General features: G+C 39.5%; 1 pseudogene; it reads left to right on the plus strand.

Annotated features, from left to right (window-relative positions):
• Positions 1-11690: 11690 nt before the first annotated feature.
• LOC132887818 (uncharacterized) lies at positions 11691-13564 on the plus strand (annotated as a pseudogene).
• The last annotated feature ends 9304 nt before the right edge of the window (positions 13565-22868 follow it).

The raw sequence follows: 22868 nt of genomic DNA on the forward strand, positions 1-22868 counted from the left end.
CTCGATGTTTTTGTAGATTATGGACAATTTCTTAATAAGGCTGCCATGCAATTGCAAAAGCATTCATATGTGTGTGTGTGTGTGTGTGTGTGTGTGTGTGTGTGTGTGTGTGTGTGTGTGTGTGTGTGAGACTGTTCATTGCACTTTCATGTGGTTACAATAATTTAGCAGCACTTTCTCAGGACCAAAGGAACTTTGAAACTGAAAGGGATTGAACAAAGTTGCTCAATAATACAAATTTCTTAAAAATAGACATTATAGATCAGTACTAGGATTATAGTTCTGTTGCAGTGAAGAAGAAATACCGAATGTTGTGTATAAAATAGTGCATGAAGGATTCCAGTGCTGTTGACTTAAAGTAAGAGAAAAAACAAAGATGTTTTGGATGTGCAGGTCTTTGTAAAACCTTATTATATTTCATAACAATTATTTACACTGTAAGACACTGTGAAATTAAGTTACAAATAAAATTTCTGTGGCTAAAGTTGATTCCCAGACAGACTCTCATGACACTGATAAAAAAGTTATTTAGCTTTTTATTCATTCACAAAAAATATTCATTTTAAACTATTGTAGGCGCACTTAAAAAAAAAGAATGATGAAACTTTGCCCTCCATATGAGCCATTTTACAAAAGTAAATTCTTAACAAAAGTTTACAGCAGTTATGGCTGAAACAGCACATGCAGATGTAACATGTATGTAACATGTAAACATATATACATAGAGACATAGATATTATTAATACAGTCATTAAAATTAAAGTTTAAACATATTTTCTTCAAATAAAAGAACAATACAATATTAGTCACAATTTAAAATATACAAATATTCAAACCAAAACCAAAAATATACAATTACCAAACACATTCCTAATCATTTATGCTGTTTTAATGAAATTCATGATAATAAATGTTAAATGTAAGCTTGGCCTTTACAGGAAGCTGAATGTTGATATAGATATAATATAATGGATTTATAAATTAATAATGAACATACAGAATGTAAAATATAATGATTATTTAGCTAACTATCACCCTTACTTTGTTTGGTGCTGCACAGCTCTGTATATGACCTCAGTGTCCACACTGCTTCTTCTCTGTAGAGATTTTTTCGGGTTATGGCTAAATGTGAGAGCAGCGTAATTTACATCACCTGTATCCTGTTTAAAACAAAGAGTCACTTGTTAGCGATTCTCATTATAGTTTTTTCATCACAATTTAAAATGATAATAGGCTTCATTTTCATGATCATAATGCAAACGTCCATCCATCCATTATCTGTAGCCGGTTATCCTGTGCAGGGTCGCAGGCAAGCTGGAGCCTATCCCAGCTAACTATGGGTGAGAGGCAGGGTACACCCTGGACAAGTCGCCAGATCATCACAGGATTGACACATAGAGACCAATAACCATTCACACTCACATTCACACCTATGGTCAATGTAGAGTCGCCAGTTAACCTAACCTGCATGTCTTTGGACTGTGGGGGAAACCGGAGCACCCGGAGGAAACCCATGCAGACACGGGGAGAACATGCAAACTCCACACAGAAAGGCCCTCATCAGCCACTGGGCTCAAACCCAGAACCTTCTTGCTGTGCGGCAACAGTGCTAACCACTACACCACCGCGCCGCCCCATGCTATACACAGTTTAAGGCTAATGAAGCACATTACTTAACAAATAATCATGATATGGTAGAGTTTCCTGTTAAGATACATTTATGGAAGGAGTCTCAAGGATTAGTGTTTTGTACATTCATTAAGTTTTCTGCCACAGAAATGCTTCAGATCAGTGGATGTTTGCACTTTCCAGTTTCTTGGTAAAATATCAAGATGCACTTAAAAAAAAGTCTCTCCACAATGTTCTATAATATTAAATGTAACCATAAACATTTAAAAAGCACAATATGTCATTCATCCATAAATGGAAAACTGAAGTCGCTGGCAAATTCATGTGTTAAAGAGATAAAATGACAACACTCGACTCTATCATTGATTACTTTCCTACGGTATATCAGTATCTGTATGTGAGTAATGGATAAGCCATTGGCTTTAAACCTGTAGCTATTTAGTGACTGTGATGGACTGGCGTCACACGCAGTGTGTATTTCTGCCTCACATCAAGTGTTTACAGGGTTCTCAGTGCAACCCTGACCCAGATCCATTGCTTACTGAAGATAAGTGAATGCTATTCTACCAGCTTATATCCAGGTTATGGTTTTATTCAGTAACTGGGTAAAGTAGCTACAACACCAGATTGTAAGAAATGAGACTGAATGTTTAAGCCTATGTCAGAGTTTAGGAATATTCCACTTTTAACTTGTGTCCTAAAGTGGGTCAGGTAAACAGTTTTGTAGATATAACCTCAGCTGGGTAAAAAATTCCACTGCGCCAGCAGATTTCGAATGTCAGACCCCTGTTCCCCTACCACATTAGCCCTTCACCATCTTTATTTCTGAGCACAAAAATAGCAACTAGGTGGCAACGGGAGATAAAACTGGCTTATACACAACCAAATTAACAATACACTGCACTGTTAAACATTTGTTATGCTTACAATAGCACAAAAATGAAGCCCATTAACATTATTGAATGGTGAAAGCAGCTGGCATAGGCTGTAAATTGCCTTAAAGATTGTACGTAGTGTGCTGTGCAATTATTAAGTCAAGCCACTATTAAATACCGCATACATTTTCATCTGTACCACTGTCTGGTCTTGTGACACCTGAAAAATAATTCAAATATACAAAAAAAATGTCTTTATCCAGGAAGCTGTGCTTATCAATATTGATATGAATAACTGTACAATAGGAAAAGCACTGTACAAAATATGAACTGATTGCTTGTTGTTCATATCTCAGCGTTTGTACATGCTCCAACTTACCTGGTTTATTCTTTCGTAAAAGGTGACACATGAGAACAATGATGATAATTACTGATGCCACATTAGTCGCTGCTAGTACTGACACAGCATAGACAAAAACTGACAATTTCACTAAAAAAAGAAGAAGATTTTTTAAGCGTTAATAGGATACATTGAATCACACCAACATGGCTTTATAATAGCAATCTTTTAGGAATTCTGTTCGGAAGCTCATGCTAATAGTTATTAATATTGAGGTTTGGTTAAGCTGAGTTATGAGGTTAGTGATTGCAACTTCTGTTTTGTAGTTGTATAACTGCTACACTTTCTAAACGTCCTAAGAACTGTGCATGGTTGAACTGATTATAACCACTATTTCACCTCGAAATATTCATAAAACAATATCCAGTGTGCAAGCCCAAATGAGAAAAAGTTGGGATGGTATTGAAAATGCAAATAAAAACCATATACTGTATGGCAACGATGAGCCCGTACTGTTGCACATCTTAAGACCTGTTTGCAGGAAGAATGGGACAAAATTTCACCTGAAACGCTTCATCACTTGGTGTCTTCAGTCTCTGAACATCTTTTAAGTGTTGTGAGAAGGAATGGGAACATTATAAAAGTGGTAAATACTTTACCATCCCAACTTTTTTCTTTTTTTTTTTTTAAAAATGTGTTGCAAGAATCAAAATTGAAATGTTTATTTTGAAAAAGTAATAAAATTCATGATATAAAATATCAAATAATGTGCTGTTGTATTGTTTTGAGTGCAATACAGGTTAAAGATTATTTACAAACCGTCCTAATGTTTTCTGATTTGAGATTGTGGGCAATATATACAGAACATTTGACCAGCCAACTGATTTAGATGTACTATTGGCTATACTGGCATTGGCACTTCATTGCTTGACAACAGCAACCATAGATAAATTAAATATATAAGTAATAATGCAATTATACTCAAGAAATAGTGGCTAATTATTATTATTTTTGTCCCTTATGTATACAGTTCACCTGATATCGGTATACATATATTAAGACTAGCAATATTTTTTTACGTTCAAATAATTACTACAGGTTCTTTTTTTTGTTGTAGAAAACATTAGATGGTACCCACCGTTTTTTTCGTCTTCCTTTTCAGTTGGCATTGTTGGTTCAGTTACTGTAAAAAGGTACAGTGTACAGTATACATCGTCACACAAATGTTTTCTTTTTAAATCTTAGAGTCAAGCATTGTTTTAGGTGAGAAAGCTGACCAACATTTGATTGATTAATATTGGTTCAATTATTATATTATTTTATTGACTTGTTTTCATTGTTTGTAAACCCACACAAAGAATCCAGCTGAGCAGAGTTTAAGTCTTATCTATATAGCCTCTGTTTAAGCTCACATCTTCATAAAGCAGAAGTCTGGCATAATATTTTAATATAAAACATTTTGAACATTTTGTCTTCAAAAAAATTAAAAATGAAAAATCTACAGAGCAGTAGCTATACAGGCTGGTAAAGATCTGTATTCACATAATTATATATAATAAGTCACACACAGTGTCTCAGTGTAGTTTAAAGGGAATGATTAGCTTTAACATATTCCATTCAAACTCACCAGTTGTATCTTCAATAATCAGCTTACTCCCGTTTCCAAAATATAACTTCTCATAGCCAAGTGCTCCACAAATGTATGTTGCAATATCAGTTGGATCCGTGGACAAAACCAGCAAGCTGAAGTTGGTTTCTTTCAAAGTAACTTTGATTCTGGGATTATTATTAAATTGGCCAAACATTTCCACATCACCCCTCAGTGAATTTACATTAGCTATATAGAGTGAAGCCCCTTCAAGAGGAACTTTTATCCAAAAAAATGAATAGTAGCCTTCTGCCTTTACGTGGCACTGAAATGTTGTGGAGAATCCTGCACGTATTTTCATGGATGAATGTGGCTGCGAGATCACAAATCCACTGACAAATCCACCTAAAATATTAGAATGTCACTAACTACCCATCAGTATCATTATATATATATATATATATATATATATATATATATATATATATATATATATATATATAAAGTTAAAATCTCACAACGAATTCCTATAAATTCTTATAAATGAGCTATTATTATTATGCTGAAGGTAAAACATTTCTTATGAATTTTCTTATGCTAGTTTAACAGCAGTTTAACAGTGGGTCATACTTACACAAGGTTAGGAGCAGAAAAGTTAGATATAGTAATTTAGTCATATTCATTGTGAGTTTAAGAGGACCGGCTTGTTCTCTGGTAGAAAAACATGTGAAGTTAAACCTGGTTTAACGTATGGGGTGGAGAGAGGTTGTGGTATTTTTGTGGCAGTTAGCTGATTGGGCAGATGTGTCATGCTCTCCAGCACAATTTTGCACTTGATGTTGCAGGTGTATTTTATTTATTTTAAATGAATACATTTTCTGTGCAAACTAATGCAAATATACTGTGTGTATATATATATATATATATATATATATATATATATATATAATTGGAGGGTATAAAACTATAAATTATGAGTGAAAGCAAGACTAGGCAAGCCTAAGTGCATAGCATTTAGATCTATTTTTAACATTGGCGTGAATTTTGGTACAGACCACAGGGACATGCCTATGTTCTTAGAGATTTCAAGATGGGACCAAATCATCACAGCTGATATGTTTAGTGATATACTGACTAGCATCAGCTTAATCAGAGTTACACCAATCTCAAATGCTGCCATATACTGTTAGTTGAATGTCATGGTATGTTTGGTGTATAATGCCGAGCTGTGCATGTGTCATGGTTGGAATGGCGAAAGGGTTGTAACATCATCTCTTCTCATTATCTGTAGCCGCTTTATCCTGTTCTACAGAGTCGCAGGCAAGCTGGAGCCTATCCCAGCTGACTACGGGCGAAAGGCGGGGTACACCCTGGACAAGTCACCAGGTCATCACAGGGCTGACACATAGACACAGATAACCATTCACACTCACATTCACACCTACGGTCAATTTAGAGTCACCAGTTAACCTAACCTGCATGTCTTTGGACTGTGGGGGAAACCGGAGCACCCGGAGGAAACCCATGCGGACACGGGGAGAACATGCAAACTCCACACAGAAAGGCCCTCGTCGGCCATGGGGCTCGAACCTGGACCTTCTTGCTGTGAGGCGACAGTGCTAACCACTACACCACCGTGCCACCGTTGTAACATCATACTATGAAAATATTGCACAGTCAATTATACTAACACAATTTTGCTAATGTAACATTACCTAACACTGTAGCACTTTATATACATTATACACCTAACACTGTAGCACATTAACACTGCCCCCTGTAAGTATGTAGTCCATGATTCATTTCCATACAGCGGAGTTGGGAGGTTGATAACTTTTTAAAGCAGGACTTTGGTTTGGACTTGCAATTCACGATACTGAAAGATTCTATTTTTCAGCCTTGCAAAGGTCCCACTTGCACAACTCAGATGGCTAATCTCTGAGTCGATATCTGCGATCATGGAGAGAAAGCTGCCAAGGAAGTGTGCTGCTATGGTGTTGTTGTCCCTGTACTAAAGCTCCATGATGTGCTCAGTTTGCTCATGGCTCTGAATGAGCATGATGCATCCCTGTTTGACTCCTGTCACTATACTAAAGGGGTCAGATTAAAAGGCTACCCAGGCTAACATGCCATCATGGAGCAACTTCAATCGTCCCACATATTTGTCAATGCAGCCTGATTGTGACAGTATGCACCAGAGGGCTTGGCATGCTACTGAATCAAAGGCTTTCATATAAGATCAATGAAGGCCTTGTATAAAATGTGCCACAGTGCACAATATTTTTCTTGAATATGACATGCAGTGATTATGTGCAATAAATCTCAGTGGACAGAAGCCACACTGTGACATTAGAAGTACTTCCTCAGACAAAAAGAGAAGTAGCCCAGTAATAGATCAGAAAGAACGAGAAGCAATGGTTAACTAATTTGTCCTGTACTGTTGGTAACTGGAATTATATCCAGTATGTGTATTAACTGTAAAATATTATAACTGAGGAAGATGATTTGGTTTGAGTTACTGTTACCACCACATTTTTACTACACCAGTGTTTTATCCCACTTACACCACAGCTATCACAGTTATCAATTACAACAATATTTATTTATTTAAGAAGAGGATATTTTTAACTGGGCAGCACAGTGGTGTAGTGGTTATCACTGTCGCCTCACAGCAAGGAGGTCCTGGGTTCCAGCCCAGCATCTGACGGGGGCCTTTCTGTGTGGAGTTTGCATGCATCTGCATGGGTTTCCTCCAGGTGCTCCGGTTTCCCCCACAGTCCAAAGACATGCAGGTTAGGTTAACTGGTGACTCTAAATTGACCGTAGGTGTGAATGTGAGTGTGAATGGTTGTCTGTGTCTATGTGTCAGCCCTGTGGTGACCTGGCGACTTGTCCAAGGTGTACCCCGCCTTTCACCTGTAGTCAGCTGGGATAGGCTCCAGCTTGCCTGCGACCCTGTACAGGATAAGTGACTACAGATAATGGATGGATATTTTTAATTGTTTATAGTTCCATTTCAAGTCAAATGAACATCCAAGAGACAAGTTCATTCCTGTTATCACTTACATGTTAGTTTATCTTGAAGCTAATAAAAAATATACACCACCACAACCATCAACAACAACAACAACAACAAAAATCACACAGAATCATTTACTTCCTTCATATTTTTGTAATCTTTTGACATGACACCATTTTGTATGAAAATGACTACAAATTATTTTCATGAATGAAAATCATCTCTGATGAATTTTGATGACCAATGAATTTCATCACTGATGCCTACAGCAGTAGAAGAGAAAGTAGATTATACGGCAATGCATAGTCTTGGGTGGGGCCTATTGAGTCATGTTAAAAATGAGTTTTTTTTATATAAAAAGAACAGAATTAAGCTTTTTTGTTGTTGGAACCCTGGGGCTATGAGGCAGCAACACTATATGCTGTGCCACCTGCATCCTGATATTGAAATAATCTCAATAGCCTCAAAAGAAGAATAAACAAAAGTGAAGGTGTGAAATTTGGAAGAGAGGATATGACCTTATGAGAAGCACAGATTGGCTGAGCCCAACCTTCATAACTTGCTTACATTAACCAGTAAATTCTAAATTGTCATGAAAATAGAGTACCAAGTCTTTGATAATCCTGGAACAGGTACTGACTTGTGTGACAAAGTTTGCTGGGATAAATGAAGAACTTGAGACAGGCACTACAATCCGAGGCACACTTTTATTTTAAATGTTCACTTTTCAGTGTCTATCTCTACACACACACACACACACACACACACACACACACAACACACACACACCAGGGGCGTCAGAAGCATTTTTAATGTGGGGGGGGGGACACACTGGTGGGGGGTCTGGGGGTCCTCCCCCAGAAAATTTTTAATTAATTAGATGCCATTTCCTACATTCTGGTGTATTTTAACAGGTTGTTAAACACCTAATTTTACCTACAATAGTCCATATATTCATCAGCCTAAACCCACTGCTCTGCCTAAGATAATGAGATGAATGTGACACAATTTATCACCAACAATGACTTTATGGGTGCATTTTACTTTTTATTCTGTTTCCTTTTTTATTTAGTTTTAGATGTAACACAACATGCCACTGTGCCAAGCAATAGTGACACTCAACTGTATGTTTAAAAATAAGAATATTCATAATTTCACACAATGAACAGGCATGACATGGCATCATGCAAACTTCATAACACAAAATCACACTGTGTCAAGCAACGGTGACACATAAAAAATAACTTCACACATTGAACAGGTGCAATTTTGTTAACCACCAACAGTGACTTTAGTGGGTGCATTTTACTTTTTTTCCGATTTAGCGATATAACAAAAATGACATGGCATCATGCAGTCTTCATAACACAAAATTACACTGGGTCAAGCAATGACACATAAAAGAGAACTTCACACAATGAACAAGTGCAGTTTTGTCAACCTACATGCAATGGTGGTACTACAGTAGCATTTACACATTAGTATAACAAATAGATTTATAGATATAACTCCTTCTTACATTGGTGCCACCACAATTTCTACCACTTCATAACTTTTATCCCCCTTTCCTTCACAAGCCACCTGGAATAACATCCAGCGAGGTAGTAGAAAGCTTTCCTTTCTACTATTCCTTCCCCATACACTGATTTCCCATCTTACTTTCCAGAAAACTGGCAAAGACCAGACAAAACAAGTTCTTCAAATCACAACAGGGAATCAGTAAATATCATCAGAGCAGACTTGACCTCATTCTTGGCATTACAGTCAGGCAGGCCTACTGGGTTTGAATTAAATGATAGCTAACATTAAGCTAGCTGATACATCTCCTAACATTGACTAGCCAGCTAACTGCACTAACATTTCCATTGGGACAAAAAAAAAAAGAAACCCTGTGCTGTGGGGAAATTTTGACTGACTTTCCACTTCTTTGTAAAGAATTTCCTTATGTCCATTGTGTCTGGGGAGGAGCAAATACTGCAAACAATTCATCATCAACCAAGAATACCCCATTAGGCTAAGCTTATTTTATTTAGTTGAACATTAATTTAACGTGGCCGAGGGTTAATTTTGAGGGCATATAACAAAAGAATAAGGTTTTAGCAAAAGCTAGACATTGTGAGGTGGCAATGGGGCTGACGTCACTTCCTCCACTTTCAAGCAGCTGCACCAAAATGTCTGCTCGCGTTGAGCTGTTGTAGGGAACGCCCGGAAAACCCGGAGTGGATTTTCAGTGGTCTGTGTATTCTCTTATCGATCAAGTGGAATGGATTCTTTCACAAAGCAATAGAAACGGCGCTGGGTGAACTCATATTTTATGTTAAATGGGGGGGGTCCAAACGAAGAATTATGAAATGTGAAGGGGACACGTCCCCTTCACATTCAATGGTGGCGGCGCCCATGACACACACACACGTGCATGCAAGCACGCATGCAGATTGCAGGACGCAGCTCTCTCACTCATTACCGGCCTTCTGAAAGACAACCAGAGACACACATTAATAGACAGCCAGTAATTAGACTCAGGTTACCTCGTCACATGTTACCTCCCGATTCTACCTGACTCCTCACCATTCACAGCCAGTGCTCAACCACGCCCTCGCTGACACAACTTATTACTTGGAACCATCTGGGGACAGTTGCACTGCACAAATATGATAAAATGTTAAAGCAGGTGACATGCAGTATAACATACAGTCGTGTACAAAAGTCTGAGGCACATGTAAAGAAATGCTGTCGACCAAAAACGGCTTAAAAATAATGAAATGAAATGTTTCAACATTAAAAAAACCCTATAAACAACAGTAAGCCATAATAAATGAAACAAAGTCAGTATTTGGTGTGAGACGACCCTTTTTACAAAAATAAAGTAGTCTCAGGTACAGTGAGTGCAGTTTTATAAGGAAGTGAGCTGTAGGTTTTATGGAGCATCTTGCAGAAGCAGCCGCAGTTCTTCTGGACACTTTGACTGTCACACTCGCTTCTTCATTTTGCACTAAAACCCAGCAGCCTTCATTATGTTTTCTTTTTTAATCTGAAAAGTCGTCTCTTATGTAATATGCTGCTCAGATACAAACTTTTTTTTTCTGTAACATTTAATTTTGTGCTGGAAAACGAACATTTGGACTCTAAAATGTTTACTGACTCGATAATGTCTCATCTCATCTCATTATCTGTAGCCGCTTTATCCTGTTCTACAGGGTCGCAGGCAAGCTGGAGCCTATCCCAGCTGACTACAGGCGAAAGGCGGGGTACACCCTGGACAAGTCGCCAGGTCATCACAGGGCTGACACATAGACACAGACAACTATTCACACCTACGGTCAATTTAGAGTCACCAGTTAACCTAACCTGCATGTCTTTGGACTGTGGGGGAAACCGGAGCACCCGGAGGAAACCTACGCGGACACGGGGAGAACATGCAAACTCCACACAGAAAGGCCCTCGCCGGCCACGGGGCTCGAACCCGGACGTTCTTGCTGTGAGGCGACAGCGCTAACCACTACACCACCGTGCTGCCTGACTCGATAATGTAGAAGTCATAAAATAGAAATCTATAACACAGTTTGTATGAAAAAACAACAACAAAAAAATAGGGTGCCTAAGACTTTTGCATAGTACTGTATTTCTACCAGAGGGGTACACAATTGTCCTATATGTACTGTATGTGATAAATAATGAAAGAGGGAACAATAAAAATGATGGTGTACATAAGATTTCTGCAGATTTGTGACTATCCTCATGACCATTCGGTTCAGTATGAGGATGAGGTTTTATATTCATTACCTTTGATTATAAATCCATACATGTGTATAAAATCAGTTGAAATCTAAACACATTGTTCTTGCCACATGTAGTCACAATCTTCTTTACACCAAAAGTCTGTGACAAAACACATACTACAGAATGAAACGAATGGAGGAAAAGTTGTCGTTGATTTTTTTTTTATGTTAAGCATTAAGAACATGAACTGGTTTTTAATGTAATTTGCACTGATATAAAAAAAACAAAGAAAAAAAAAGAAAAACATGGCTAACAAAAGGAAATATGACACATCTGAAGATAACCTATTTCACACATACGTATAATCACATCATCATTTTCCTATATCTGCTTTGATGCATGTTTTGCACATGTGTGAAAGTTAGGTGGAGCACAAGTCAAGTTACCACATATCTGAAGGGCAGTAACCACAACTAGCACAAAGAGAACCCGTATTTGAGACACACTTACGTTTGGTACATCCTCTCTTAACTTTCTGTCTATCACACATTTTCTTCAGTTCTTCAGAAGTCGCACAAACTATGTGAAGAAACTGAAAAAAATGCTGACTGTTGGATTAATTATACTCCTTTGTCCAGTTTGTAAGTTGAATTATTGAAATGTTATCGTACTATATCATTAAATGTAGTTAATAAGAGCGTCTGCTAAATGCCATGAAATGTAATGTCATACTTGTTTTGTGTGTGCGCGTGTGTTTTCAGACCTTGTCAAAGCACAGACTGATTTTCAGTCTTCCAGGAGTCTGGTTGTTGTTGAAGAAGGACATGATGTGAACATTACTTGCATTTACCAAAATACTATAGCTGTGCACTTCTCATGGTACAAACATAGCCTTGGTCAGAAGCCTAAACTCATCTCCAATTTCTACAAATATGAACAAAAGGCCAAATTCCATGATGAATTCAAGGATGATGCTCGTTTTAGCATAGTGAATGAGAAAGGCATTACTAAGCTGGAAATAAAAGAGTTACAGCTCTCTGACTCAGCCACATATTACTGTGGAAGTGCTCATACCAATGTAGTGCAGTTTGAGGAAGGAACCGAGCTGATAGTACAAGGTAATTATGGTGTTGATTCATGTTAGATTCATTTTTAATTATTCTCTTGGGGGGGGCAACATCTTTAAACTCAAGTGACGAGATGCGAATAATATGTGATAATTAATGTGAAAATCATGTGTAAAAAAAGGTCATGCATAAAATAATTCACATGTAAAAATAAGTGAAACATTGCATATGATAAAATTAAAATACATTTATTATGTCTGAAAAGTCCACATGCGAAAAGTGTGTGAAACATGTGAACTTACCAAAAACAAAAATGTTAATTTCACATACTTTTTCCATCATGGCTATCATTTTTACGCTGATTATTCCACTGAAACTGATACTAACAAAATCACTTCACACTGATTTAGCTTCACAGCTGCGTACACTTTCTGTGCTCCAGCAGCCTGTTATGAAACAGGCTCATTATGGAGGCTCTGTGATTCTGCATTGTACGGTCATCACTGATCGCTGTGCAGAAGAGCACAGTGTGTACTGGTTCAGACATAACTCAAGAGAATCTCATCCAGGAGTCATTTACACTCATGGAGACAGTAATGGTTGGTGTAAGAAGAAGACTACTGATTCTCCTACACAGAAGTGTATTTACCGTCTGCCCAAGACGAACCTCAGTCTCTCTGATGCTGGAACTTATTACTGTGCTGTAGCAGCATGTGGAGAGATACTGTTTGGAAATGGAACTAAGCTGAATGTGGACATTACAGGTGGGTTTTCTGTTTTTTTTTTTCTTCCAAAGAATTGACTTACAATTTGTCATTTTAAATCAAAATTTGTTTTCTTTTTCTTTTTTTTTTGTTTCTCCAATGCTCTTTCAGGTCTGGGCTGCTCTGAACAAGTTCACATCTTGGTGCTTGTTTCTATCTTAAGAACTTGTGTTCTTTTCTGTTGTGTTATCATCACTGTGATATACTTTTGCAGGTTCTCAAAAACAAAGTCCACCTTTAGAAAGACTACAAAGAAAAGAAACATCTTTCCCAATTAAAAAAAGAAAAAGAAAATAGTTGCGAACTAATGACTTACTGGAAATATATTTTTAAAACACATCTTTAAAGCATGAAATTGGTTCACGAAAAAAAAAAATGCTCAATGTTCATGTGCATTTGGTCTTGTGTCAACAAAATTGACCAGAATAAAAAAATACCAAAATACATTTTCAGTGTTGTGAATTTAATAGCAATTATGCTGTTTCTGTGTGACATGTCGAAATACCTTTTTTAATGCAACACATCACAAGCCTGTGTAACCCAATAAAATATATTTTCTTTCTTTCTGTTTCATGAGTGTCTGTTCAAGTGCTTGTAAATATCGGAGGCAGCTTCTGAGTGGAACCTTGAAATACATCTGCAGCAGATAATAATAATAATAATAATAATAATACAACCCCAGGGGTGGGCGGCACGGCGGTGTAGTGGTTAGCGCTGTCACCTCACAGCAAGAAGGTCCGGGTTTGAGCCCCGTGGCCGGCGAGGGCCTTTCTGTGTGGAGTTTGCATGTTCTCCCCGTGTCCGCGTGGGTTTCCTCCGGGTGCTCCGGTTTCCCCCACAGTCCAAAGACATGCAGGTTAGGTTAACTGGTGACTCTAAATTGACCGTAGGTGTGAATGTGAGTGTGAATGGTTGTCTGTGTCTATGTGTCAGCCCTGTGATGACCTGGCGACTTGTCCAGGGTGTACCCCGCCTTTCGCCCGTAGTCAGCTGGGATAGGCTCCAGCTTGCCCGCGACCCTGTAGAACAGGATAAAGTGGCTAGAGATAATGGATGGATGGATGGCTATAACCTCAATTCTAAAATTCTATGTAAAACATAGAAAACCCCAGAATGTGAAGATTTGCAAATCATTGAAACCCTGTATTGTTGTTATTATTGTTATTTTTCTAAAAACAATAAAATATCTCAGTTTCAAAATTTCACTTTTGTACGATTTTCAATGTAATGTAGGGTTTCCATGATTTGCAAATTGTGTTCTGTTTTTATTTACAGTTTACACAGCGTCCCAAATTTTTTGGAACTGAGATTGCAAAAACAATCTAGACAAATTAGATAAAACCAAACCAAAGAACAAGAATCCAATAAAAAGATAAAATATCATATCCAGATGTTATTATTCAACTGAATCTGGGGAAAAGTAGGTATTGTACTTTTTATTTCAAAAACTGTATCCTTGCATATCCATTTATTTTAGTAGGTATGTGTAAAGTTAATACAGTGGTGCTTGAAAGTTTGTGAACCCTTTAGAATTTTCTATATGTCTACATAAATTTGACCTAAAACAACATCAGATTTTCACACAAGTCCTAAAAGTAGATAAAGAGAACCCAGTTAAACAAATAAGAAAAAATATTATACTTGCTCATTTATTTATTGAGGAAAATGATCCAATATTACATATCTGTGAGTGGCAAAAGTATGTGAACCTTTGCTTTCAGTATCTGGTGTGACCTCCTTGTGCAGCAATAACTGCAACTAAACGTTTGCAGTAACTGTTGATCAGTCCTGCACACCGGCTTGGAGGAATTTTAGCCCATTCCTCCGTACAGAACAGCTTCAACTCTGGGATGTTGGTGGGTTTCCTCACATGAACTGCTCGCTTCAGGTCCTTCCACAACATTTCCATTGGATTAAGGTCAGGACTTTGACTTGGCCATTCCAAAACATTAACTTTATTCTTCTTTAACCATTCTTTGGTAGAACGACTTGTGTGCTTAGGGTCGTTGTCTTGCTGCATGACCCACCTTCTCTTGAGATTCAGTTCATGGACAGATGTCCTGATATTTTCCTTGAGAATTCGCTGGTATAATTCAGAATTCATTGTTCCATCAATGATGGCAAGCCGTCCTGGCCCAGATGCAGCAAAACAGGCCCAAACCATGATACTACCACCACCATGTTTCACAGATGGAATAAGGTTCTTATCCTGGAATGCAGTGTTTTCTCCAAACATAGCGCTTCTCATTTAAACCAAAAAGTTCTATTTTGGTCTCATCCGTCCACAAAATATTTTTCCAATAGCCTTCTGGCTTGTCCATGTGATCTTTAGCAAACTGCAGATGAGCAGCAATGTTCTTTTTGGAGAGCAGTGGCTTTCTCCTTGCAACCCTGCCATGCACACCATTGTTGTTCAGTGTTCTCTTGATGGTGGACTCATGAACATTAACATTAGCCAGTGTGAGAGAGGCCTTAAGTTGCTGAGAAGTTACCCTGGGGTCCTTTGTGACCTCCCTGACGATTACACACCTTGCTCTTGGAGTGATCTTTTTTGGTCGACCACTCCTGGGGAGGGTAACAATGGCCTTGAATTTCCTCCATTTGTACACAATCTGTCTGACTGTGGATTGGTGGAGTCCACACTCTTTAGAGATTGTTTTGTAACCTTTTCTAGCCTGATGAGCATCAACTACACTTTTTCTTAGGTCCTCAGAAATCTCCTTTGTTCGTGCCATGATACACTTCCACAAACATGTGTTGTGAAGATCAGACTTTGATAGATCCCGATTCTTTAAATAAAACAGGGTGCCCACTCACACCTGATTGTCATCCCATGGATTGAAAACACCTGACTCTAATTTCACCTTAAAATTAACTGCTAATCCTAGAGGTTCACATGCTTTTGCCACTCACAGATATGTAATATTGGATCGTTTTCTTCAATAAATAAATGACCAAGTATAATATTTTTTGTCTCATTTGTTTAACTGGGTTCTCTTTATCTACTTTTAGGATTTGTGTGAAAATCTGATGTTGTTTTAGGTAGGAAATATAGAAAATTCTAAAGGGTTCACAAACTTTCAAGCACCACTGTATATTTAGCAATTAGGCTTATATTAATACAGCACATTTACTCTTTCATAATGAATGAACATCCTTATTAATCCAGTTTGCATAAATTGTGCTGTTGTACTATATTATAATAATCCGGCATGGTGGTACGGTGGTGTAGTGGTTATCACTGTCGCCTCACAGCAAGAAGGTTCCGGGTTTGAACCTTGCAGCCAACGGGGACCTTTCTGTGTGGAGTTTGCATGTTCTCCCCGTGTCTGCATGGGTTTCCTCTGGGTGCTCTGGTTTCCCCCACAGTTCAAAGACATGCAGGTTCGGTACAATGGGGCCACTGTAATTGGCGCAAGCTGTAGTGGTTTCCCAGCCATAATGTATGTACATATATAGATCTTGCTATGGCAAAGCTAATAAATCTAAATCCAATCCCAAATGATAACAGAAAGCAATACTCTGTTTACCTCCGCCAACTTTGTTGGAGGAGGTTATATTTTTGCCTCCATTTGTTTGTTTGTCTGCCTGTTCCCAACATAACTCAAAAAGTAGTGATTGGATTTTAATGAAATTTTAAAATAAGCATAATATTTTGTGTAGCAGTTGTAGTAGTATCCTTGATATCAGATATCAGTTCCTCCATGAGTTCAGTCTTTGTCAGCACTAGTTGAATATTTTGTCCCACTAGTTCGCCATTTTGTCTGACTAGTCAGAGTTCAACTCGTCACTTTTTCAGTCACAAGTTAACTAGTGACCTATAATTTTCTGCACTAGTTAACTAGTGAACGCCAAAATGCTGATTAGTTAACCATTTAAAATCTCTTCTGACTTTACTAGTTAACTAATGAGGCTCAAAATGTTTTCTAGTTACACTAGTGAGAGAAATTTTGACTTAACTAGTTAGGTCCAAAATGTTCAATAGTTGAACTAGTGAAAGCCAAAATGCCCACTCGTTAACTAGTTGGAGTGTCTTTTTAATTTACTAGTTAACTACAGAGGCTAAAACTGTTTACTACCAAATACCAAAATGCTCAATGGTAACACTAGTTGCACAAAATGCAATGAGGAGGTGGGGAAGAAGTGTGCATTGAGGTTTCCTATTGGTTCTCCAGTTCAAAATGAAAAATGCCAACCAATCATGACTCAGGACTTTGTCATTATCCTGTCCACTTCATTTGCATGTTGCACACTAATTAATGTGTTGGCCTGAGGAACATTAGCTTGTTAACAAGTAGCTGAATGTTGCAGCTTACATGGTAACAAGTCAAAGCAAAAATGCTCACTGCTTAACTAGTAAAGGCAAAAATGTCCACTAATTACATTAGTAAGGGCGTTTTTGACCTTGATGACAAAGTAGTGATGTGTCATTCATGAACAATTTGTTTTAATCTAATCTTCTGTATGATTCTCAGTGAGTGATTTGTTCATTGTTCACTTGTCGCATGACTGCTGCCTATTCTCAGTGTAGGAATGATTAATTTGTTCATGAATCATAACTATGGGTCTTTCCTGTCTAAGTCTCTTATTCATCATTTACATAGTTACAGCAGTAACATGACAAATGCTATTACGGGAGAGGAAAGCTTGCTAACATTAGCTGGTCAACCAGAGCATTTCTATAGCTAGCTTGCTGTGTGTTACGAAAGGCAAGAATGACCATGCTTGCAATAATTTTTAATGTCATTTTCTCATGACAAAAAGAACATTATTGCATTATCTCAAGATTACAATGCTTGTTTTTTGTGTGGTAATGAGTTAATTATTTATTCATCATCATCTCTAGCCACTTTATCCTGTTCTACAGGGTCGCAGGCAAGCTGGAGCCTATCTCAGCTGACTACGGGCGAAAGGCGGGGTACACCCTGGACAAGTCGCCAGGTCATCACAGGGCTGACACATAGACACAGACAACCATTCACACTCACATTCACACCTACGGTCAATTTAGAGTCACCAGTTAACCTAACCTGCATGTCTGCATGTGGGGGAAACCGGAGCACCCGGAGGAAACCCACGCAGACACGGGGAGAACATGCAAACTCCACACAGAAAGGCCCTCGCCGGCCACGGGGCTCGAACCCAGACCTTCTTGCTGTGAAGCAACAGCGCTAACCACTACACCACCATGCTGCCCATTATTATTATTAATAAATTATTAAAATATATTTTTAAAAATGTCTTCGTTTTGTGTCATTCATTCATTCATTCATTCATTATTGACAGACTGAATGAATGTGCGATCACATGTGATGTCCTTTAGATGCCTGGGGCTGCATGCGTGCCACAACGGCCAGACCAGTGTGTGCCTACCCTATGCCAAGGGGCGCAGGTGAGCCTCTGAAACCCATTCATGATTGAGAATAGGGACTGCAATTATTCACCATGAACGAAGAATTCCCAGTAATTGCAGTTCATAAGCTCGCATTGATTACGTCCCTGCCCTTTGTTGTCACAGATAGCGCTAACAACCAGAGTTTGTAGCAGCCTCCAAGCATGGCTGCCACAGACCACAACTCCCAAATGCTACATCGTCCTCCCTCTCTGGAATTCTAATTGTCACAGCACCTGCTCCTCATTACCCCCAGTACTTAAGAGCTCTCTCTCCACACAATCAATGTGAAGTATTGCTTAGTGTATTACTACCTGACTTTACCAAGCCATTTGTTTACTGTGTTGACTTCCTGTGACTCTGACCTAAGTTCCCAACTCTGAGCCTTCATCTACTCTACAACATTCTGTCTGCACATCACTCGACCCCTTGCTTTACCCTGACTTCAATTAAGGTTTCCAATTTGGATTTGGCTATCAGTTTGCAACACACCTGCTCTCCCTTGTGACTGCCTCCATAAGTGCCTGCTTTTCTGACAGGATACTTAGCTGACATCATGGACACAGCAAAGGAGGTGAAGCAAACTGCTATTTCTGTGCAAGGATGATTGTTAGGAGAACATCAGCAAATGTTGAGTGATCTTGACATCCACATCTCCCAACTTACCGCTGCTGTATTGCAGGCCCTCCTAACATGTTGAGTGCCCAGTGTAAACCCATCTGCACTCATGCCCTGACTGTACAAATTCTCTGGAGAAGTGTCAGAATGCAAGGGCTTTCTACTACAATGCTCACTCTTCTTCACGGTACAGTCTGGCACCACAGATCAGCAGAACATCGGGCAATTCATCAATCTTCTCATTGGTAAGATGCTTCAATGGGCTACCGCAGTGTGGGAGAAAGGTGGCAAGCTCACAACGTCATATGAACGCTTTATTGTACTGTTTAAGAGACCACCAGCCTGAGGGCATTGAAGTTCATGAAAAGCTGCTGACTATACAGCAAGGGGCCAAATGGTCGAATACGCTCTCAAGTTCCATGCTCTCACTACCAGGAGCAGATGGAATGAACCGGCTCTGAAGGCTGTGTTCTGCCAGGGATTAGATTCACTCATTCTCACTGAACTAGCATGCTGTGATGAACAGCAAACCCTAGACTCTCTAACAGACCTTGCTATCAAGTTAGATAACCTCCTCACCGTTGACATTGTTGCCTCTGAATCAGGAGAGGGTGGCTTTTTGTTTGAGCACTTTGGGGAGAGGCCCAAATTACACCCTGTAGCATTCTTCTCTAGAAAGCTTACACCAGCTAAGCAAAACTATGACATAGGAAACAGAGAACTCTTGACCATCAAACTGGCCTTAGAGAAGTATAGGCACTGGCTTGAAGGGGCTGCACATCCATTCATCATTCTCACAGACCACAAAAACCTCAAGTATCTCAAGTCAGCTACTGTAAGCAACTGAACTCTCATCAGGCACATCGGGCTCTCTTTTTTACCCGCTTCCAGTTCTCCATCTCTTTCTGACCTGTTCCAAAAGCACAAAGGTGGATGCTCTATACAGAATTCATTCTTCCATCACCTTCAGCCAAGAATCCTTACCTATCCTACCTCCCAAGTGTTTCATTAATGCCCTCACCTGGGAAATAGACAAAGAATTGTCTCAAGCTCAGCCTCACAACCTCCCAGAAGCATGCCCTCCAGGTCTAATGTTTGTCCCACCGTGATTCCAGGGCCACCTTTCACTTTGGCACACTCATCACCAGCCATGGGGCATCCTAACAGCCATCGTACATACCAGCTTCCTAAGACAAAATACTGGTGGAAGAACATGTTCACTGACATTAATGAGTTTGTCTCCTCTTGTTCTGCTTGTGCCCAAGCCAAGGTACTTCGGGCCCTGCTGGCTGGCAAGCTCATGTCACTACCCTCACCCCAGAGACCCTGGTCCCACCTAGCCATAGATTTCATCACTGATCTGCCCAAATCACAAAATCACACCATCATCATGGTAGTCATTGACCGGTTCTCCAAGGCTCTTTGACTTATTCCACTGCCTGGCCTACCCACCATTTTCAAAACAGCAGAATTGATATTTTCCCATGTCTTCCAGAAGACACAGTGAGCAGTTGGGGTCCTCAATTCATGTCCAGGTTATGGGCCAAGTTCATGGACAAGCTGGGAGTGCCGGTAAGACTAACCTCAGGCTATCACCCTTAATCCAATGGTCAGGTGGAGCGAGCAAATCAGGAGATTTGCTCCTGAGAGTGTTCTGTCTTGAAAACCCAAAGGACTGGTCTCAATTTCTCCCCTGGGTTGAATAAGCACAGAACTCACTCAAACACTCAGCCACACAGCTCACTCCATTCCGGTGTGTACTTGGTTACCAGCCACTGCTACTTCCCTGGTATGACTCTCCCATGAACATTCTAACCAGTGACACATGGTTCCAGCGAAGCGAGCGGGTATGGGAGAGTGTCCATTAATGCCTAGAACAAGTCTCGTCTCGTCGTCTTCCACTTATCCAGGGCCGGGTCGCGGAGGCAGCAGTCTGAGCATGGAAGCCCTTTCCCCAGACACCTCGGCCAGTTCCTCGGGAAGAACACCGAGGTGTTCCCAGGCCAGCCAAGAGAACAAGTTTTTTTTTTGTTGTATGTCAAACTAGAGACAGATGTACTTGTCCTCTTGCACAGGTGTGCATCTGGACTTTCTCTTCTCTTCCTGTGAACTTCTGTCAAAGGCAGCCTTCAAGGCCATCTTCAGATACAATTACAGCAGTAGAGGAACCAACCATCACAAGACAGATGACACCATCTACAGCTGGGAGATGGCTCTTAAAATGATTGAAGGTACATTTTATTCATTTATGAAAATTGTGGCGCACTAATTGTGAAATCTTAGTAATTCAACTACCCACTACACAATCAAGAATGCTCACTTTAAATGTACTGTGACAGAAGGCAAATATTCAAAGTGTTATTGTGGGATGTTTTACCAATTTAGGAAAATGCTAATTATCTTACACCAATGTAACCAAAGCTATTAGAACAAAGGGCACATACAAACTTTGATGTTATCAGATGTACCTTTTGTCTCAATAACGTACTCTAAAGCCAGTCATGTTTGTTGTTGTAAACATACATCTGCTGATGCCTTAGTCTGGACACATCGCCAGTGATGTTCCTGGGATCATCTGGTGTTTCGGGTCTTTCAACATCATACACGCTCCTCCAGGAGAGTGTATGATGATCAACCCACTGGGGTTGATCAAACCCTCGGGTGTGTTCAGACAGCTCTAACTACTCTGTCCCATGGCTCTCCTCTTTGTAGCCACAGCCATCTTGAGGCTCTCTCAGCTGCTTACGTTGTACTGCAGATGGCTCTCCTCTTCCTCTCACTTTCAATGCCCAAACTACTGAAGGCTCTGGCTAGAGAACGGGCCGCAAATCCCCTACAGCCAACTTCCACCGGGAGACACCTGGCTTTCCATCCTGACTGCTGACAATTGCTTATCAATTCCACATATTTGGAGAGCTTCCTTTCGAAGGCTTGGTCAAAGCGATCTTCCCATGGGACTGCACCACTTGCTTGGTGGATTCAGATACAAGGACAATGTCTGGTCACAGGGTGGTGACTGCAGTGTGGCTTGGGAACTTCAGCTGCTGTCCAAGATCCACCAATAGTTGCCAGTCTCTTGCTGAGATCAGGATGCTTGCAGCTGATGATCTTCTTGGAGGGGGGGGGTCAGCACTACTTCACCCACTCAAGACCTGTGCTGATTGCTTCAGCAATATTCTTCAGGACCTGGTTGTGCCTCCATTGGTACCGTCCTTTTCTAAGTGCCTTTGAACAGCTGCTGAGGATTGCTGAGGAAAATGATAATGATCTTACACCAATGTAGTCAAAGCTATTAGAACAAAGGGCACATACAAACTTTGATGTTATCAGATGTACCTTTTTTCTCAATAGTGTACTCTAAAGCCAGTCATGTTTATATACCCTACATTTATGATAAATGGCTGGCATGAAATAATATGCCAAGCTTGTTAGACATTTGATTTTAGAAATAAATGCAAATTTTACTTAGATTTACTTTTTATTGGCAGACAAAATGGCTGAACTAAGATTTGAAGACCTTCTGATTTTCCTCACTGGCCTATTTTCAACACTGTTTTCTTCCATTTTTCATGCAATCTTAAAATGCAGAATGCATAGGACACATGTTGCAAATAACAGACCCATAGTAGGATGAGGCCTGTGAGTGCATACAAGTCATTTATGCCCAAACATTAGAAAAGAAAACTTGTCACATAGCCTACAGAGACTGTGGTTTATGCAGGACACCAGATAATTTTCTAAACCTCACAGAGGCTTCATGGTATGTCAGATGCATGGCTCACAGCTCTCTTCCTACTGGTCCTTCTCAGACTTTGACACTTTTTGTACAGAGATAGCCTGTCATCATATTTTGCAC

This window comes from Neoarius graeffei, chromosome 1 (genome assembly GCF_027579695.1).
Source record: "Neoarius graeffei isolate fNeoGra1 chromosome 1, fNeoGra1.pri, whole genome shotgun sequence".
Lineage (NCBI taxonomy): Eukaryota > Metazoa > Chordata > Actinopteri > Siluriformes > Ariidae > Neoarius > Neoarius graeffei.